General features: G+C 49.2%; 1 protein-coding gene across 2 annotated transcripts in view; it reads left to right on the plus strand.

Annotated features, from left to right (window-relative positions):
• LOC144110194 (uncharacterized) overlaps positions 1-18,056 on the plus strand; it is a 216,527-nt gene continuing 198,471 nt past the window's right edge. Inside the window, exons 1-2 of one of the 2 annotated variants that reach the window (XM_077643033.1) lie at positions 32-944; positions 6,966-7,052. The gene's annotated coding sequence lies outside the window, so the exon portion shown is untranslated. Of the gene's footprint in view, positions 945-6,965; positions 7,053-18,056 lie in introns of both variants that reach the window. The other variant, XM_077643032.1, reaches the window with a different exon arrangement.

Below are 18,056 nucleotides of genomic sequence, written 5' to 3' on the forward strand. Positions count from 1 at the left end.
ATGCGATATCGGACAGACTAGACGGGATGCGTCATCATTTAGTCACCAGGCTTCGCTGCTTGTTCGTGCATGATCGCTGCGTGTTAAGAAGTGCATCAGACGAAAAGTTTCGTCCGCGGAGCAAGCAGAGCTTGCGCGGCAGTAACTGTAGGAGTAGCTTATCTTGTGGTTTGTAGCGCCAGTTTCACAAAATGCGTTAACGTTTGCCATTGAGGTGCTTGTTATGGTGGTACGCGTGCGACGTGGCCATTGCAGTGTCAGGGTCTCGAATTACTTAAATGTGCTCAGCTGTCACCTCGCCCGTGTAAATATTAAAACTTCGACGTCGCAGCGTGAATATCGTGAGAATCTCCGTACCAGCGCAGTTACAATACTCCGTTGACAAGACGGTGGACATTGTGATCGCTTATGTGAGCGCGCAAATGGACGCGGAGCTGGCATCCAGACTGCACGCCGCCCAACATCCTGGACTTCATGTGCCGACTCGTCCCATATTTATATTGATATTTAATCGGTTTAGGACCACTGGATCAGTCCGTCTAACAGAAAAGGAAGCGACCAGCCAGTGCTACCAGTGATTTTGACATTGATGTCTCGGTGTAGTACATCTCCCTCAGGTCGGAGTCAAGCGTGAGGGAAATTGCCGGCCCATATGGAGAGAGCCTAATTTCAGTATGAAGGTCACTTTCAAGACACAGCTACCACCCATATAATGTGTGTCCTCACCACGAGCTGAGACCGAACGACTTTGAGAATCGGCTCGATTTTTTTTTTTTTTTGCAACTGCATGGTGCCTGATTCAGAGCGACGAAGACCCGGAACTTCTGCCCAGAGTGCTTTGGACTGACGAGGACCAATTTTGCAGGGACTCGAATGACAATTCTCGCAACAACCATTACTGGTCCGACCAGAGCCGATACTGGCTGCTTGAGCATACGTACCAGGTAAGATGTCAGCAAATTTTTGGTGTAGCATCTGTAACGGCTGTGTTTTTGGCCCTTACTTCATTAATGGAAACCTTTTCTGAGGTTGCATCAGAGTTTCCACTGGGTGTGTTGAAAAAAAAAATGTGGTTCCAGCATGAAGGAGCGTCGCCGCATTTTTCTTTATCGGCTCGGCAATTTATGAACGAGTTCTTTCCCAACCTCTGGATTGGAGTTAAAGAGAGCATGCGGCTTGGCTAGTTGATGCCGTGTTGGGGGATGAATTCACCACTAACACCAGACCAGGGAGGCAAGAAGACACAAGTCATTCACCAGCGCTGGTGATTGTCTTGCGTGCCTTCCTGCGTCACCCGTCGAGTTTTCTTCTCTGCATTCATCCCATCAGTGGAATGGGCGGGGTGGAACCACAACCAGGCCTCCTACGTCGTCAGATTTATCACCCTTTGACTCGCTCTGGAGCTATCTTAGATATATGTCTCAGAATTCCACTTGAAAACATTACTAGACGCATGCCTTTATCTGCTGCGAACGGCATGGAAGACCGCCTCCTTCTGTGCGTCGCAACGGAGGGAAAGCAATTTGAGCACACCATGTAAAAATTGTTCTCGTTCCAAATGATGTTCCTTTCGTTGCAGGGTGCCCGAAATCGGGTTGCAACCAACTTAAACATTGAAATATACAAATTTTGCTTATTCATGTATGTTCTACGATTCGGAACTGCTAAGCACCTGTGTTCAAATTTTCCTAATCATGGACTACCACTTCTTAAAACAAATGAGATGCATCTTTCTGAACGCGTAAACAAAGCTGTGGCATGTGGTCGGACGCAGCATCGCTCTACAATGCCAAAAATTTGTCACCAGCGTAGTGTTTCTCGTTTATTTTAGCTGTCAAGCCGGTACAGTGTAAAACGAACTCTTTACTTAAGAAATTATAGAATGCAAGTCAAGAAACCGCACCGCTAAACAGAAATTTGGACGCCGTCACAGAAGCATGGCTGTATTCCTTTAACGAAACTAGCGTGATGCGAAAAAAAAAAAACCTTGATTCCGGGGGTAGCTGCACAGACAGAGCGCACGGCCAGTGCCTGTCAGGGTTCTGAAATCAGCGGACGCGTAGTTAGCGATGTCTAGCCGTTATCTTGCGCCGAGCGAAAAAGCGTAGGATAACGCCGGCCGGTGTCTCAGCTCGGCGTCGAGGCTTGCTGACCAGGGAAAAGAGCACATCAATTCCGAATTGGCCGCCGCAGTCTTTGCTACACGTCGCCAGCGGACGTTGCGTTCGCGCTAGACTTCAGGCGCTCCTCATGCTCTGAGCTTCGGTTGCTGTCGAAAAAAGCCGCTGCAGAGCTTTAGAAAACGACTTTTTCTTCGGTTTCAAAACTGATGCGGCATTGTCTCCTCTGTGGCTGCAAACTCGTCATTGTCATTAACCGCGAAACTTCGTTAATCAAAAGGTTGAATACTTAATTAGCTGTGAACCCGCCGCGGTGGCTCAGAGGTTAGGGCGCTCGGCTACTGATCCGGAGTTCCCGGGTTCGAACCCCACCGCGGCGGCTGCGTTTTTATAAAGGCAAAACGCTAAGGCGCCCGTGTGCTGTGCGATGTCAGTGCACGTTAAAGATCCCCAGGTGGTCAAAATTATTCCGGAGCCCTCCACTACGGCACCTCTTTCTTCTTTTCTTCTTTCACTCCCTCATTTATCCTTTCCCTTACGGCGCGGTTCAGGTGTCCAACGATATACGAGACAGATACTGTGCAATTTCCTCTCCCCAAAAACCAATTATTATTATTATTATTAATTAGCTGTGATGGGGCAAGGAGATGGTTGAAGGCAAGTACTAAATTTGTAACGTATACCACCACGGGGCACGGCAATGGGATTCGCTGGTATTGGTTTGGTTTGGTTTATGGGGTTTAACGTTCCAAAGCGACTCAGGCTATCAGTTACGTCGTAGTGAAGGGCTCCGGAAATATCGACCGCCTGCAGTTCTTTAACGTGCACTGACTTCGCACAGTGCACGGGTCTCTATCATTTTGCCTCCATCGAAATTCGACCGTCGCGGCCGGGATCGAACTCACGTCTTTCTTCTTCGCTGATATTGACTCGCGCACTTGACAATTAGGGTGAGGAGATAGCGGCTGTCGGGAGCACATCGTTTTTTTTTTGTCTATTGCAAGTTTCACACTTATGTTACCCTGCGCCGTTCACTTACAGGGAAGGTCGTACAATCAGTCGGTAGAATAATTTCTTTGGACGTTCTGAGAAAAGTCTGTAGACAGTCATGAACATTCTACGAACTCACTATAAAAATTCCTGTTGCGAGGGTCAGAGCACTAAATAAATTTCTCGGCACTTAACTACACTGGCAAAGTCTTGACGAAACAGTTGATTCCCAGTGCTTACAAACTTGCATTCTATCGAGTTATCCGGCGTCTTTCACTTACGACGACAGTTCTGTTGGGTCAAAGTGGATAGAACCCTGGCTCGCTCGACGCACTGTTTATGTACGCACATGGTTCTGGAAAAAAAGGAGAGAGACTATACTTCATTGATTTCCGTTGTCCGTCTTCTCATCGAAGAGAGGGGCCCTCTGTCCAGGCCTTCCAGCTTCTTTAACTGGCGAGCACGCCTGCTTCACCAGCTGGAGCTGGTTGTCCGGGTCAAAGCTGTACAGCGCGGCCTCCCATTATGCAGGGGTGGGATTGGGGATCATAGCAGCCTCCGGATTGTGTTGGCACATCTAGCCGGTAATTATTTTTTCCTCTGAGAAGCGGATTCACGCATACTACAACGTTGTTTTCGCACGGCCTTCTGTGCAAACAACACCATTTTTCGCGGTGTCGCAGTGTCAGTGTCATTTTTATAAACGGAAAATCGGTTTGATTCTTGTCTAGCGATTAAACTCGTAGCTTAATTGTGGCATTCTTATAAGGTATTTCAAAGATAGGGACCCATTACGAACGATAAGAAAAATGGCTTGATGAGGCGAGTTTCTGCTCCATACCATCCCTGTCTTTTTGGGCGGATGCTGATACGTTCTGTCCATTGGAGAAGACAGCTCGTTTATCGATCATTGCAATTGAAAATGAAAGAGCCTTTATTGGAGCAATAAGCACAGATAAATATCTGCGGGTGGTGTAAGGACAAAGGCTGAAAAGCCTTACGAGGTCTTAGCCTTCTTTCTCGAGGTTACAGTTTGCAGGCAACCGATCCTCGCGGCAGTATCGTCTCAATGGTCTGCTGGGCATTCTAATGCGAGATCTTTCAGTGAATTCTGCGTCCGGGAAACTTCACAACTCCTTCCAAAACAGCTTTCACCTCTGCACGCATGCGCCTTGGCTCGGAAAGCGTCTCCATACATCTTTAGACACGCCGACTTCATTCGCTCCAAACTGCAACGTATACGCTCCAGCTGTAGGCAACATGTCGCTTGAAGCCTCGGCGACAGCAGACCGTGGAAGTGGCGCGACTTCCAACAGGCGTGTCAATATCTCCCCTCCCCGCCCCCCCCCCCCCCCCCCCCCCCCCCACCCCCTTGCGCACGTGCTGTTTTGCGTGCGCACGTTATGCCCTTACGAGCACGTGCCGTTATAAGCTTGCGTAACTAACCAGACGGTTCATTAAGGCGCAAACTTTACTCTGCCTCACTACAAAACTGTGCAGCACCTCGCGAAGTGGTGCCAGCGGAAAGTGCTATGCGCATTTCGACGACATTCACGGGGCTCGCTTTGACAAAGCACTATATGGCTTCACTCCGCCCATACATGCAGGCTTAGCTCTGCTGCACACTATACTACAGACAGACGCCTGTACAGGTTAATCTCTTGCTGTCGGTGGCATACCTTCAATACAAAATTGCTCCCTTGGGCGTTCAAGCCAGATTTTTCTAGCCAAAGCTCTACGTATGTACTGCTGAGCACAGCTAAAAAGCAATCGCCCAGCTCACCTGAAAAACAACAGACACTCCACATTTCTTTGCCAGCGTGACCACGTGCACATGATCAAGGGTCGAGCCCATAGCATGCATGATAGCTTGGGTAAGACGACAATTTATCCACGTAATGTATATCGGTGATATTAGAAGAAGATGACGAAGTAATAGACGAATAACACTGTCCCGGTGAAATATACAGGCACCCTTGCCAATCCCCCACTACGGCTATTTGCCGCCCCACCTGAGGTCAACAACAACATTATAAGGTTTCTAGACTTTAAATAGAAAGAAGTATAAACGGAGTAAGCTGTCCCCTAGCGCTCGAGGAGCGTTTACTCCTTTTTTTACTCCCATACGGTCCTATTTGTGTTAGAGTGCATGGGGCAATCGCGGCAGATTGCATTTATACACAATTTGGAATCAGAGGAGTTTCGCATATGTATCTGCATTGTTTGCTTGTTATTTTTTTATTAGGTGTTTTCGTTCCCGCTCGTGTTGCTACCCGCCTGTTCAGACCCCAAAGGTAGCATTTCAGACTACTGCACGCATTTAGCGAGACAAGTTTCTAGGCACCTATGCACACATACAACGTCGTCTCAGCAAGCAGCACAACTGTCCGCCCTCGTGTGGTGTCCTCGCACGGCCGAGCTCTATAGTGAAAGCCGTTCTTTGAAAGCGCGCTCGGTGGACGGGGGGGGGGGGGGGGGGGGGGGGCAGTGTCGCAATGCCGCCCACACCCCCAGCTGGCGCACATTCTCTTCGCGTATCTCATCATGGAGACGCAATTAGGAGGCGGCGGCAGGAGGGAGTGATCAAGAACTCGGCGCCTCGGTGAAGGTTAATGACACGCTCGCTCATGGCTGCTTGCACAGGACCCGGTTTCGACACGGGCGTTTTGAATGCAAGTGCTGAAGAGCTAAAGAAGAATGGAGACGCGGGACGTGCCTAGCTGCCGGTCTGGTCCAAGAGCGTCGGAGAATGGCATGAATTAAACTTCGTTTCGTGAACGCATTTCTCCTATCTCGAGAAGGCTCGAAAGATCGCTGGCGTCGTACGAGGCTTGGAAAGTTTGAACAGCGGCGAAGCAGTCGCGTAGTAACCTCCTGAGACCCCGCGTTTACAACATAATGCATAGAGGTTTTTGTAAGGTTTCTTCTTTAAAAAAACAGCGCGCTATGCCTGGAGCCTAAATGAGGATGGAAATCATAGTGCGCGCCGTGCATGCTCTTGCGCAGTCGACTTTTGTGCAACATTTGTGCGATTTGCGCAACAAGAAGCGCTTTGCGCAGTCTTTCCAGTTGGGCGCTTTGTCTGAACAAGTGTTCTGCTCATGGCGGTCAAATAACTACCAAATTTTGCCCGCTTGATTTTCAAATTCTGTACGCTATAACCAACCAACACAAGAAACTAGGGGAACCTGCGCTGCCAAGTTGGCGCTGCAAACGTTCCATTCGGTGACTCAAAACTGCTTTTGTCAGCCGCTTGGGCCGCTGCAAACGCGATAACACATTCTGAGCGATTAGATACCCGTGTTTGGCTGACAGCATTCATTGCCTAGCTTTTCTAGGCGTAGCCCAGATAGCTGACGCACGGCACGTGCGCCTTCGACAGAGCGCGGAGGCTCACGCCAATGAGCGCCTGAAGGTGGCGCGGAAGAGTACTACCCAAAACTACTTGCTCTTCTCGCTAGGCAGCGTGTTATGGCGCTGCAATCAGTACAGCGATCTTCAGCGCTAGTTCCCCATGGCAGGCAATCCGTCTGGCCATGGCACCGCAGCCAACCGCCGTTTACAGTCAAACTCACGGGCCACGATGCGCGACAAACGACGGTCAATTTGTTCGCCGAGACTGATATAGCGACGATAAAGCTGGTACAGCGTTCCAAACGTGCCTTTCCTGCGTCACTCGTAGGTGCCGGTCAGCCAGTGTGGCGTTGGCTCGAGAAGCGTTTGTGCAAGCAGGTGTCATCGTAGGCCAGTTTCTCTGACGACTAGAGTGACGTCTGCTCTAACGCCATACGGCAATGGGAGCACCGACCAAATCCAGAGGATCGAATGTAATGTAGAGGAAATGGGTCGTTACAGGATGCGGCCCCAGCTCACTTCGCGGTTGAAAATTCGCCCCGCTCCGTGGTTCGAACTCCAGACATGGGACCAAAACACCGTTCATAGGTAAGCTAGGATTCCTGTTCCTTTGCGCATCGACAGTCCTTGTACCTCGTGCCGTTGCAACTGGTTATTTCGCAAACGCAGCTCACCTGCGAGCCAACCACGCCTCAGATTTTTTTCTTAATTCAGCCCCGGTGCTTCCACAACACACCTGAAGGGCAGGGCTTTCGAGTTTCACGTCCTTATCGATACCGGTTCCGGCTTCATATCTACCATTCTTTGCAAAAACTAGGCACGTACAGCAGACCTTTTGTGCACCGGTACTAATCTCCGCACGATATCGCACGTTCCTATACGCCACAGAAACCGGATATTCACGCTTGCGGCTTCCCCGCGGCTGGGTAGGCGTTTCGTCACTTCCAGGCGCCGCAACGCCACCGTGTTTGCTCTTGGCCCAGCCCAGCTCCAAGACGACGAGCGTTTGAAAAATGAACCTTCCGGAGAACTCTCGCCTCGCGTTCGCGCCGCTACACGCGCGAAGATCCAAAGCAGCGGCTAGCGCTCGCAGCACCACGTAGCGGGCTCCCCCACCACGGTTATGCCACGCGTCGCTGTAGGTAAATGAGCGAGGCGATCTGACTAGTCACGCTTCAAACTCTGCCTTCCCGCCCCGCCTCCGTCCCTGCTTTCGGGCCCACCCCTCCCCGCTTTCTTTGCTTCAGGCGTGGTCATCCCTTGTTTGCTTCCGCCTTCGCTCTCTCTCTCTCTCTCTCTCAGTTGTCTCGAATCCTTCGGACAGTGTTTGCCTTATGCAGTGTGTCTCCTTAGTTAGATGCAGCGCTGCTGAATCGTCGCTTTGGGACGTTCTCTTCCGTCAAGCATCAAAGGTGCTAAAAACAGCCTGCATTCTTGCCACTTGGTTTGCACAACTTCGAACGTGATAAAGAAGCCAATGTGGACATAGAATGAGATTGGGAAGCATGGATTAACCCGCGAAGCTTTTTTTTAATGCATCCAGTAAGTCGATCCAATAAGCCCCCTCTATCACTGATATCGAGGGCGGATACACCGTCTGAAATCTCGCAAACGTTGTCCTTTTCGTCGCTAACAGTGCACCCTGGTACGGCCCGGAAAACGGAGGCTTAGAACTCTTGCAAATAGTGATATGTGGGTGTCTTAAATAGCCACGCGCAGCGAAATCCGTCAGATTCGCCGAGGTGCTTACGCAATGACAATTGACCCTAGTCATCGCTCAAGTGGATGAAATTAATGCTACCTTCTGACTGGGATCTACGGTGGTAAGATCTGGCTTCTTACTTTGCATTGCTTTGCCTTGCCTTTGCCCAGCGGCGCCTAGCTTTGCTTGAGCAAGGCTCCGTGGCTAGCGAGCCCGCTTGATAGTGGCTTGGCCTTACGCCGGCGTGATGCGCGGAACTATTGCTCGAGACGGAGGGCATCTTTTCGCGCTTGTTACGTCCTCCTCGCAATCGCGGCGTCTTTCCTTGGCGCTTGTATTCCTGGGCGTTCGTAATGACGTGGGCGTCGGAATCGCTGGCCCAGCTGCTCGCGGTCGTTAGGCGCGCTTCACTCTTTGGTTCCGCGTCGACCGGTCAAGCGCAATTTGTGACCCCGCGGGCTACGGCCTTCACTCGACGGCGGCGGGCGCTGCTGTTGCATTGCTCGCCCCCTGGCGGCCGTCAACCGCTGCGTGCGCGACCTCGCTCTGGTAGTTAGTTAATCGACCTTTACGCGCCCTTGTAACGCGCTGTCAGGCACGACGTACACGGTAGAAGGCTCGCGATTAATATTGGCAAGCTGTGGTTATAGTTTAACCTTAACCGAAGTGTCAGTGAACTTGCGGTTTGGATTTCACCCGGGACGAAAAGCGGCTGCCGAGGATGGACGTAATCCGGGAATCTCTGTTCGACACCTGGACTCTGTTCCCACTGAGCCATCGCGGTTAGTAGCCCCGCTCTGCAGTGTTACTGAGCGTGAAATTCGTTTAAAGCTCTAAATCTGCCAAAATTCAGGCTGACACTTCCGGTAACCGCGGGAAATATGCGGCGGAACATGAACCCGAACCTAATATAACGCCGCGCGCGCTATCGAGCTAGAAGGAAAGCGGCTGATGGCGGAGATTAATCGTGTAGTGCAAGCAGCTAGGGAGGCCATACGTCCTTCCTTAGCCGATAAGTAGAAGCGGGAGAAGGTGCTGACGTGTCTGACAAATAAAGGACCTGGCCAATGTACCCTTAAAAAAATTTGGACGGTCCATAGACTGTGCAAACACGCTTGTCTATAAAGTATATAGCCTTTCTGTACACAAATCATATAGGCTTGTCTATAGATAATACAAATTCCATAGATAGGCTATAGATAACCTTCAGATTCGTGGCCTCACACGTTTAGTAAACTTTTATCTATAGAAACTGTGTAGAGCATGAATCGACAGAAGGGAATATCTACAGGAAAGGAATAGTCTATAAGAAGTCCTAGAATGTTCTGTGCCTTTCCTGCAATGCATTTCATCTTAACGCTCGCTCTCCGCATCGAGATAGACTAATGATTGTTTTTTTTTTCTTTTCCGTGGTACTATTGCTTGGTAGTATTTTAATGCGAAACCTCTTTGTGTTCGCTCAGACGTAGTTATAGCGATAGCTGTTAGACACCCGTCCCCTGCTTGCGCGCCGGCGTCGGCGTAACTGGTGATGCGTTAATGACATCCGCCCGGTGGATGGGTGTCATTAACGCACTCACCTTATACCAGCGCCTGGGTAGCATAAGCATACGGGTGACTGTGTTTGGAACAGCCGCCTGCCAATGCAGGGGTGCATCACTTCATCACTACACCAGTGCGATATGAGGTCACTGTATCTATTCAACCTCAAAATATCCCCAAAACTAAATGCCTACGCAGCTGTCACTGAGTCTCGCGTTACATAGTCGTAACCATCTTGTGAGTTATTTTTTTTTCTGGATTCTCAAGACTGTGCGCCCTCTTTTTTTACTTTATTAAGGATGAAAGGGAAAAGAAAAGAAGGGAGTGCTTCGTTTTAAGTTTTCGACGCCACTGGAGGATGAACAGTCCGGGGGTGGCTCGCAGCAGCTCCTCGTGTCCGATTATTAACATCCTTTTACAGCGCCACTAAAGGTTTCCAGATAAATACTGTAGATACTCCTCCCGTCTGTAAATAGTGAACGGGAGGGCCTCCTCTGTTTTATTTTACTTGCAAAGAAACCCTGCATTTTTCGACGCAATGCTAACCACATGCAGTCATTTCATACTTCACTAGCATAACAAAAAATTTGTGCTGTTATAGGCGACCAAAGAAATGTCCAGAGTGAGTGTACACCGCTACCGCGTGCATTACAAGATTTCTAGTTGCAAGAAAGCCTACCTAAGGGCGCCGCTAACACTACTACGAGAAAGCAGAGAGTGAACATATTTTTGCGTTTAGAAATTCAGGAATGTCGTCAACAAAGACTTTCACACAAGGAGCACAGGTCGCGCTACGGTTTTATCTCACGGGCAGCTTTGCGGGAAACAGGCACCTGCGTCTGAAGCAGGAAACATAATTTATATTAATTTCAATTAAAACGCTAGTGAAATAGCCAGATTTAATTGCCCTCGCTGATCGCTAAGAGCACCAAGTTTGTGTTCAAGCGCGTTGGCCTGACGTTCTCCAGAGCACCTTTGTTATTTTAGCCGTTACATCGCAAATAAAAGAGAATAGCTTCTTTAGATAGAGTTCACGTAACACGGTATGGGAAGTTATCTGTAAAAGCCTGCTTCACGGCGATATAATGTACTGGAAGGACAGAATTCAGAGCTTTCCAAGAGCCCCTTAATGCGCCCACGGCTAAGATTACGTATAAGCTGCAACTCCAGATCGTCGGTCAGGCCGCAAATCGCGACACAATGTCGCAGCCTCCTTTCAGCTGCCACCGAGGTGTGCTTTATTTTCTTTCACTTTTTTTTTGCGGTTCAAGCACGAAGTGTGATTTGCCCTTCCTTTTTGTTGTATTTTAAACATCCGTGCTAGCTAAATTGAAAACGCTTCTTGGGACAAGGCGTATGGAGTATCGATGCGGCTATAGTAAATAAAAAAGAGCAAATGAAGGCTGTGCAGCTTTCTCGCAATCGCAGCGGTCAGCGAACGAGCTCTGGCGCGAAGCAACGCTGCGAGCAATCTTCTGGGGGACGGGGCCCATCGTTTTTCAACCCACGCTTCGGCGTTCACGCATGACTTCCGCTTCTAACGCCTTATCTGTTTGCGGTCATGTATCTTGTTTTGTGTTTTGATATATATGAAGCTATGATTCCGCGACAGTGAGATAGAGGGTAACCTACAAGCTGATAATGTACAGTTGGCTTGCTATTGGTTGGGCAGTTGTGTAAGAGCTCCTATGTTCCTTTGGATTAAAAATAAAACGTGAAGATGCTATAAAGATCAGCAAAAGGAAACGATTATGTTATCGAGTAACTCAGTTTTGCTTCCTAAAGCCGACCAGCCACTCAGGATACCTTAATGGGCACTGAAATCTCAGTAAACTATCGTTTAAATGCTAAAGCTTTAGAGGCCCCATTGGGCCAAAATGCGTCCCTGTCATAAAGTTCGGCCACTGGCTGCAAGGAAATGACGTCAGCAGACCGGAGCATTCCCACTGGCTGGAGGAAAGAGATATCACCAGACCATGAAGCGACGTCACTTCCGATTAAGGCATCAACAGCTGATAATGACTTGGTATACCAAACACATAATAGAATTAAGTGTCCCTGTGACTTTTACGTTTTTTGGCTCAATCCAAAGGCACGCACCCTTACCGTGTATCGAAACTCGGGACGGCGACCTAGTGTTCACTGAAGAAATACTGCTAATACGGAGCTACCGCGGAGCTACCAATTTTAGTATATTAACAAGTACTGACAATTCCTCAGGTTATTTGTATCGCATTCCTTATGCAATAGTATTGATACAGTTTCTTTGTCGATTTTGTCGCGGCAATCTACAACTAGCACACCCCACGCGCCGTTTACGACAGTTTAAACATTCATATGTTGTTGGGAAGAGGCCTTTGTGTACGCTTCAAGTGTAGACTGGAGAACAAAGGTAGGGAGAAGAAGATTCTGTCACAGACTATGCGATTTTTATAAGTCAATTTACTGTATTTCACCGACCAATTTTTCTTTGCGGTAATCAGGTGCTTCCCAAAATAAACACATGCCAGGCTATAGTGCGGCGTGGCGCAGCACGCCACTTTAAACAGTATCTTTTTTTTTTTACAGTTGAGAACGTAATTTTTTTGGCTTCGTATGTGGCGTCTGCAAACTCTAACGTTTGAGACCACACAGCAACCGCCTGCTGCCAGGCGGTTGCTCCGCCCCCCTGCTCCGGAGTTCATGGAGATCATACAAGTGGCCCACGCCCATACAAGCGGCCCACGCACGCGCAAGCACTGAAGTGCTTAACGGGGGCAGCAAGCATTGTGCAAAGAAAACCGGAAATTTAGTGTCCTTATTATGCGTATTTTTTTTCATCATCGACACGCTCACTCATGTTGTTGACCTCCCGATTATCATCGTCATGCACAAGCTGTGTCATTTTACTGTCGTCCTGATGCCGAGCAAATAGTGCGTACTCCAGGTCGTGTCTTCAGTTCGTTGTTGAATGAGATCCAACTCAGAGCTCACGCTACGTTGATGATTTAGAATGATTTATGCAGAATTTTTAGTCACGGTCAATTCAGCCGATGCTCTATTTTGTATTTAAATAATACATTCTATTCATACGATGATGTGTGTATATAGGTGCAGTGGTTCCATGTTACATGCAACGGGATGATTAAATCCCGCACAAGTTACGTGATTTACCAGCACCCTGAGCAGGCAGGCTACGCAATGAGTGTAGTGAACTCAAAGGACTCTAACTCACAAATTGAGTGAGCCCTGTGAACGTGACTGCTCGTCAGCGGGATATTAACATGAGTAGGTGCATGCGGGTAAGAAAAAATGTTCTGTGATTAATGTGAGTGAGCCACCGAACAGGGTACCGAAGTATGACCAGCGCACTTTACAATGCTGCCTTGAAAGACTGAGTGGAACTGAGGTTGAGCATCCATCAAAGAACGCCTCCAGGGGAAGCCACCGCACACTTTTCTCGAGCTGGCGACGTGGGCGGCAGCAGCCTTATCTAAAAGCGGATAATGAAAGTCGCCGCCATCTTTGGGCGAGTTCTTTTTCTTCCAGTCCTTTCGGTAACGTCTCTTCAAATCTAGCCTTGAAAATCGTTCGTTTGATGATATCGGCGTGCATTCACCGCGCAGGCCATTATTGAGACCCGAGCAAAAACTCTTCGCCGCGTCACAGGCGTCCCCATTGAAACTCACCACGACAATGAATAGTCCTACCCCGCCCTTCGAAGTCCGTCTCCACGCATAAAACGTTTTGCGTTCTTCAAGCGAGCAACGCAAGTAAAAGAAACGTCACAACGAGGCGCCGGGACTCGCGAAGCGAAGCGGAGCCGGTAACCGTTTGCCTCAGCAAGACGTCCGAAACGCAGCGTCGACTGCACGCCTCGTATACCGAAAGCGCCCGTTAAACGCTCGCCACCGGCGTCGTCCAGCGTCATCGAGCGTCGTCCAGCGCTGTTGGCACCGTCGTGGGAGAAACGGTGCAGATAGCGTCGAGAGACGGCACCGCCTCACGGCCTTAACGGTCTGCCGCCAGCCTGAGGCACCCTCGAGGCGTTTTCACTTTGGGGGAGAAAGACAGGCAAATAAAGCAACAAATAAACAAAATAAGAGACTCCGCCGACGACGACAAGAAAGCCACGTATTCTTCCTCTCCTCTTCCTCTTCTTTGCTTGTCCTCCCCCTTCCGTCTTCGACTTCTTCCGTGGTTCACGGGCTTGAGAAGAAGTGTCTCGGAAACCGGGTGTCGCGGTACGCCTGTGGGAAGTGGAATGGCACAGTTCAAATGGCGGCGCAAGACGTATGCAGCTGTGGAGAGGCTGCATTGTTCGACGGAAGGCGGGGGAGGGTTGAGAGGGGGGGGGGGGGGGGACGTCTCCTCCTTGCCTTACTGTTGCGACAGTGCTCTGCATGGGCCTTGTGGTCGAATGCGACTTGCAGGAATCCGCTCAAGGAGCGGCTTCCGCTCAGTCCTTACGCGTGTATGATTGAGTTACTAGAAGAGTAAGTGAGCGGCATACTTATTTTAGACGTGGTTGGGTTGTTATGATTGAGTTAGTTTCCGGACGCGCCCTGACGCTGGCCAATGCTGATGTTCCACGCATCAAAATTTCAAAAAGCGTAGCATAAACAACTTCATAATTTTCATCCTGGTGTGCGAGGCTTAACGTGCCGTAGCTGCAAGCGGACAATGAGGGAAAGCGTAGGCAATAGGCTCGACCACCTGGCTTCACAGCACCTGGGCGCTTTAGCATTCCACTCTTCGAGTTAGGTGCTCGGCAGATTAAAAGCATACGTTCATTGTCTTTGAGACGAAGTACATAAGATAACTGTACCGTGAACCCTATACAACATTAGCGCCAAATAACCCATGAGCGCTAAGGATCACACTGTTCAGGCGCAAATTGCACCGCATATGCCAGTCAGGGTGAATCCTCGAGATTTGCCATTATCCCAGTCCACATAGTCACAGAGCAAATGATAAATGCGGTATTTTTCGATTGTCACATATAAAGAGGGTGATGGCACTGGCGTTGGTACATGCCATATAGCCCGAAGAAAGTATGATTACCTGCGCAGTAGAAATAAATAAATGGTGTGGATGATTTTTCGCCGCTCCCATTTGGCCGTAAAGAACCATTGTGAACATTTTCGAGAAATGTCCATTTATTGCATCAACTAGCGCTGCCAGCGCAGTTCTGGAGCAGCTCGTCCCTGACTGGATTGCGTAAAGCCGAGATCATGAATTCCATTTTAAATATATAGGTCATCACAGGAGTCCTAGTTTTCTTTATGAAACATACGCTAATATTTGTTGATATCAGTTCGGTAAGTGTTTTAATGCAGGTGTACCGTGGTAAACGACTGAACATATCTCTCTCACTTTTAATTTCGGCTGATCAATGCATTGTACTATTTTGCTAAAGAAGAAATTGCTGGTTCCATTGAAGAACTGTGACGGAAGATCTCCGTGATGGTGAAGTTGATGATGCGGTCACAGCCTTTGGAACTGGTGAACATTATATAAATGTTCGGTCTTCGTAGTGACTCAAGTCCCCGAAGCTTCCAGCTGTATCTTGTGAGAGAACTGTTAAATTGTTTGCTCGCTCAATATTTGCACGTGGTAGACGCAGCACTCTACAAACTTTGCATACCGTGTAGCCTAATAAGAAGTAGCTCCCTTGCACGACTTGGTGGTTTAAGCGCGAGAAAAAGGTGTTGGGCGATAATTGTTGCTTTCTCAAATGTGTGAGACCGTTGCGACCAGATTTTGACTTGTCGAAAGGATGGCTGCAACGATATGCATGTAGATGACGGCTACAAGCAATCTTCCTGCATCGCTATGATATACGGATGTAAAGAGACTTAAAATTAGCAGCGCAACAGACCGCGCGTAGAAGAAGGAAGACAAAGAGGTTATAAAGAGCAGCGTTTCAAACTTAAGTGTACTTCCGGTTTCAACATCGGAAGCCAGCCTTTCTCTCTGTGCTTGAAAGGCTTGACCCAATAACGTAATAACCAGCGTGGCAAATCAGGCTCAGACATCCCCCGGATGAAATTTCGTGCCCCGCTATAGACTCCACGGCCGCTAACAAGTTTAGCGTCGCCCTAAACGTCGATGACTATCTGAACGCGAAGAGGTCGACATTACGTTGGCATAGCGTCGGCCACGATTAAACGCGCACTGCTCGTGACAGACCCGAATTCCGCGCGCTCCGGAACGGTACGCACAACCAGCGTGACGCAACCGCACGAGAGTTTCTAATAACGTCGTGACGACACACAGACGAGATTCTCGTGGGCCGGCCGCTTGACGTCTTCTGGATCGAACGAAGCGCTCTGCCGCGCGCGCGAGATCGCGACGGCACGGCCTGTACACCGTAAAACGTGTTCCCCGATGCCTATCGACCGCTTACCCGTTGTTCCCGGCCTGTGTTGGCCCGGGAGCTCTCCGACCCGCGTCGGCGGCTTGTTACGCAGTTTCGCGTGAGACCTGCGTGGCTATAGCGAGGCCTCGTTGTACACGCTCTCGAGACAGGCAACCAGTGGTAGGGCAGACGAAGACGTAAGGCGTGAGTGCGTGCGTGTTATCTACGGTTAGGCCGGTTAGCCGCCGGATGGAATGCCTGTCACGTGCGCTTGCACTTCCGTTGTGCAGCTTCTGTGCGGTCTGTCCGTAAAATTGACCCACAGTCTTTGAAGGCCTCGTCTGTATAGACGCGTGAGGTTTTCTCTGCCTTCTTAAGTCTTGTTTTTTTTCCTGGTAGATGTTCCTGTTTTTTCTCCTGTAGTTCTGTATGTTGTTGTTGCTTTGTTGTTTAGCGTCCTCTTCATTACGAGTGGTCACTCAGCCAGTTCGAGAGTATCATTAACGCCCCTGGTGGTAGAAAGACTAACTAAACAAAGACTGAAGACTAAGAAAGAACCAATAAACAGCGCATTGCTTGTGTCCTGTTAACCTGCGCCCTGTTTTGCCAAGAATCATGCACCAACTTGCATCACAGCTACTTTCCGTGATACTAAAATGTCGTTTTGACAGCATTTTACGCCAAGGCCGCGTGTGGTAGCAAGGATCTTTTTGAAACTCATAGACGACACTGGCTTCTGGGGCAGAGATATTGGAGTTGTATTTTGCCCAGGGTATTCGATACTCGCGGATCAGTTGCCGGTTTTTTTTTTATCTAGAAGGGTAACCCCGATTGCCTTTAAAGCTACTGCTACCACCACTAGCGCCTACTAGTGTAAGGCTGCATTTGAGAAACACATACCTGTTGGTTGCCTGAGAAGAAGTGGTAGTCTGTGTGCGGGAGTTCGTTTCCAGTATCAGCTCATCATCACCATCGTCATCATCATCGTCAGCCTGACTACACCCACTGCAGGGAAATGCCTCTCCTATGTCTCTCCAATTAACCCTGCTATTTGCCAGCTGTGCCCACCCTATGCCTGAAAAACTTCCAAATCTCATCCGCCCACCTAACCTTCTGCCGCCCCATGCTACGCTTGCCTTCTCTTGGAATCCACTCCGTTACCTTTAAGGACCAGCGGTTATCACGCCTTCCAATTACGTGCCCTGCCCAAGCCCATTTCTTCCTCTTGAATTCTACTATAGGATGTCATTAACACGCGTTTGTTCCCTCACCCACTCTGCCCGCTTCCGGTCTCTTAACGCTACACCTATCGTTTCATGAGTACATGAAAAGGCAGAAAAAAACTGCAGAAAGCAACAGTGAAATCGAATTCGAGTGCATGATGGTAAGAAGTTCAAGCGACTAGACCTGTTCCTTTTGTGAGAGAGGTGAGGGGGTGATGCGGAATACCGGGTAGTATACGTATTTAGACATTTGAAAACCAAAGCGAATGAAAGCGCACAACGAAGACCATGAGAACACTAACGAACCAAGCGTGAACTTCAACTGAGCACGCCAAGCGCTACGTTACCATTTGTACAAGCATAGCAGTTACACTTGCAGACATGAAAACGCAAGGAACCTCACGTACAGGTTCTCAAACCTGCTAGCAAAAACGGATGAGCAAACGGCCCTCCACACAACCACCCCCATGCTCGGATTTGACAGCGTTATCATTGGTATTAGCGCGATTCGAGCTGCACTGCTCCGCTGGGACCCGTCCTGCTTGTCCAGCCGTTCTCGCTTCGGCCTTGTCGTGGACGCAAGAAAGCAATTTCTTCGGTCGCACTTACGTCTTTGCTTTAACGGCAAGTTAATTGACTAAGGCTGAACGAACACAGTCAATTTTTTTATTAATACCATCCGAATCGCAAATTCAAGAAGGCAGTCGCTGTCAGCACTCCAGTCTTTGTCGCTTCTAAAGCCTGTTTCACATGCAAGCGAAACGCTCGCGAATTCTGCCGCCGCG

Source organism: Amblyomma americanum, chromosome 11 (assembly GCF_052857255.1).
Source record: "Amblyomma americanum isolate KBUSLIRL-KWMA chromosome 11, ASM5285725v1, whole genome shotgun sequence".
Lineage (NCBI taxonomy): Eukaryota > Metazoa > Arthropoda > Arachnida > Ixodida > Ixodidae > Amblyomma > Amblyomma americanum.